At 37.0% G+C, this 3,778-nt stretch overlaps 1 non-coding gene across 1 annotated transcript; it reads right to left on the reverse strand.

Annotated features, from left to right (window-relative positions):
• Positions 1-375: 375 nt before the first annotated feature.
• On the reverse strand, positions 376-512 carry LOC111754175 (small nucleolar RNA SNORA2/SNORA34 family). Its single transcript, XR_002788890.1, has one exon. It is a non-coding gene; the product is annotated as a small nucleolar RNA SNORA2/SNORA34 family (small nucleolar RNA).
• Between the last annotated feature and the right edge of the window lie 3,266 nt (positions 513-3,778).

A 3,778-nucleotide genomic window follows, 5' to 3' on the forward strand; every position in this document is an offset into this window, starting at 1 on the left:
TGACCTGAGATTTTCACTATCTATCATATTGTCTTTTGTTTTCTTCCAAATAGTTGTCCATTTCTTTGCACACAGAGAATTCATACAAAACAACATAGTATAAAACTGATCCAAACAGAATGAGGAAGGTGTTTTAGGTCTTAAAAAACCATACAATAGGAAAGTCACTAATGACTGTCATAGAGTCTCTCCCATCCAGGGCCGCCACAGCCTGCCATGCTCACAGTCGCTCAGCAGGGGAGAAGGGGTTGCTTGGTTTCCTGGCACTCCAGGTCCCAGCATGAAATGAGTCCCAGTAAACACTGGTGGCTCCTGTCCTGGGCCACCGCAGCCTGCCATGCTCACAGCCGCTGACTGTGGGGGGAGGGAGGTTCAAGCTATTTCATTCTAATGAATTCACCATTTCACTGCCCAAGTTCTGAAATGGTCAACAGACCATAGAAAGACATCTCTTTAGGTTCCTGCTTGAAACCAACAGCATCAGGAAGCTGCCAGCCTTGATTCAGTGCCAGGATATAAAAAATTCTAAATAGCTAAATATCAACCATGACATTGAAAATGCAGTTTAAAACCTACCAACAAATAAAAGGATACACAGCTGAATTCTACAAGAAATTTAGATAAGATCTAATGTCATAACTCCTCAAACTCTTCAATGAAATAGAAAGGGAAGCAATACTCTCAAACTCATTCTTAGAGGCAACTATAACTCTGATACCAAAAACCAGAGAAGGACCCCCACCAAAAAAAGAGAACTACAGGCCAATCTCCCAAATGAACAAATGCAAAAATCCTCAATAAGTTACTGGCAAACAGAATGCAGCAAATAATCAGGAAGACCATGACTAAGTGGTATTCATCCCAGGTATCCACCAAAGATTGGTTAAACATATGCAAATCAATAAATGTAATACACCATATCAACAGAGCAATGGACAAAATTCACATGATCATCTCAATAGACACAGAAAAAGTATTTGACAAAGTCCAACACCCAGTCATGATAAAAAAAAAAACCCTACAAAAAATTGGAATAGAGATGGTCTTTATCTCAATCTGATAAAAGCTATCTATGACAAACCACAGCCAACATCATATGAAATGGTCAAAATCTGAAAGTTTTCACTCTAAAATCAGGAATAAGATAAAGATTCCACTATCACCTCTTCTAGTTAATATAATTCTGGAATCATTAGCCAGAGCAATTAGACAAGAGAAAGAAATAAAAGTAATAATGATAGCTAAGGAGGAAGTTAAATTACTGTTATTGGTGGATGTTATTTGTGATTTGTGGAAGACCCCAAATACTCTCCCAAAAGACTTCTAGATTTAATAACCAAATTTAGTAGTGTAGCTGAATACACATTCCATACTCAGAACTCAGTAGAATACACAAACAACAAATTCAGTAAGAGAGAAATTAGAGTAAGAATACCCTTCAAAATAACATCCAAAAATAAATGAAATAAAACACTTAACAATCAGTTCCAACAAGGGAAGTAACCTCATATATTGAGGTTAGGGATGTGGCTCAGTCTCTTGACTTGCATGCAAATGGCCCTGGGTTCAATACCCAGCACCACAAAAAAAATCCATACTTTGAAAATTACAGTCTTCTGAAAATGAGATTGAAGACAATATCAGAAAATGGAAAGATATCATGGATAAGAAGAACCAACATAGTGAAAAATGGCCATGCTCTCAAAATTATTATACAGAGTTAATGCAATCTCATCAAAATACCATTAGCATACCCTACAGAATTAGAAAGAGCATTCCTAAAATTCATTTGGAAACATAAGAGACTTAGAATAGCAAAAGCAATTCTGTGCAGCAAAGGTCAGGCATCACAATCCCTGACTTGAAATTATACTACCGACAGGCCAAGGAAATTCCCAGCTTCCTGACACACTCAACTGGCTCCACAGGTCTCTGGCCTGCCTGCACCCCCTGAAGTGACCCTCTCTCAATCCGGGGAACTGGGTGGCCAGGATCCCAGCAGCTGAGGGCATAGAAGATGATTTCTAACAGGCCCAGGGGAAGCCTTGGACCAACACTTGAAACAGGGAAATATAGGAAAATGACAAAACAAAAGACCAAAATGCAATCTCAAACCTCCAGCCCACCCCAAGAAAGCTTAGGAGCTATCTACATAGAAGAAAATATATGCCATGCACCTGAAATACCTGAAATAATAGCAACTGAAATAAAGAAGCAACTCCGGAAAGCTTTAAAGGAGTTCAAACCAGAAATAATCTCCCAGGCAAAAGAAGAAATGTTAAAAGTAATGAAAGAGATGCTAACCACATCTAAAGAAGACACAGTTAAAAAACTGGAGGAACAGAACAAAAAGATAGAATCCTGGATGAACAATATAAGAAATGAACAGAAGCAGATTCAAAGAGATATACAGGGAATCAAAAATTGCATTAAAAGTTGTCAAAACTGCCTCAACAAAAGTGAAGATAGAATTTCAGACCTCAAAGACAACATTGCACCTAGTGAACAGGAAAGGAAAGATCTTTTAAAAATAACAAGGAATCAGGAAATAAATCAACAGCTGCAAGACAATGCAAAGAAAAACAACATAAGATTGATAGGGACAAATGAAAAAGAAGGGGACAACACAAAGGATATCAAGAGGATATTTAGAGAAGTAATAGCTGAAAATTTCCCAAACATGAGAATGGAAACTGACATCAGAATCAGTGAAGCATATAGAACTCCAAATAGCCATAACCAAAATAAAACTACACCTAGACATATAATAATCACCATGCCAGAAATCCAACATAAGAATAGAATACTAAAAGCTGTTAGAGAGAAAAGACAGATCACCTGTAAAGGAAAACCTATCAGAATCACAGCAGACTTCTCAATACAAACAATAAAGTCAAGAAGACCATGGAGTGAAGTATTTCAGATCCTAAAGGAAAATGATTTCCAACCTAGACTGATGTACCCTGAAAAACTGTCCTTCAAAATGAATGGAGAAATAAGATACTTCCATGACAAAGAACAGCTGAAGAACTTCATGATCACCAAGCCAACCTTGCAAAGAAAACTGAAAGGCAGTTTAGATACACATAGGAAAAAACCACTAAGCAAGGCAGACAATTAAACAGAATGGAAAGATAAAGATGCAACAGCAAAAAGATAACATGTCAACAATAAACCAATATATAACAGTTATAACCATTAAGGTAAATGGACTCAATGTATCAATTAAAAGCAACAGACTGGCAGAATGGATGAAGAAACAACATCCAACCATATGCTGTCTACAAGAAACCCAACTAACCCAAAAGGAAACTCACAGACTGAAAGCAAAAGGATGGAAAACAATACTTCCTGCAACAGGAACCCAAAAAAAGCAGGGTAGCTATTCTGTTTGCAGACAATGTGAAATTCAAACCAATAATGATCAGAAGAGATAAAGAAGGTCATTACATACTGGTTAGGGAAAAACTTCAAGGAGAAGAGATGACAATCTTAAATATATATGCACCAAAGTATTAATAGAAATGAAAAATCAAATTAGTAATAGCACAATTATAACAGGGGAAACTTAACACACCATTGACACCAAGGAACAGATCAACCAGACAGAACATCAGTGAAGAAATAACAGAACTGAATCACGCCTGGGAACAAATCAACTTGATAGACATATACAGAGTGTTTCATCCAACAACATCAGAATACACATTCTTCTCAGCAGTACATAGGACATTCTCTAAAACAGACTATATACTAGCCCACAGAACATATTTAAATA

This window comes from Cavia porcellus, unplaced genomic scaffold (genome assembly GCF_034190915.1).
Source record: "Cavia porcellus strain 051 isolate PalLab524CR breed Dunkin Hartley unplaced genomic scaffold, mCavPor4.1 scaffold_12, whole genome shotgun sequence".
Lineage (NCBI taxonomy): Eukaryota > Metazoa > Chordata > Mammalia > Rodentia > Caviidae > Cavia > Cavia porcellus.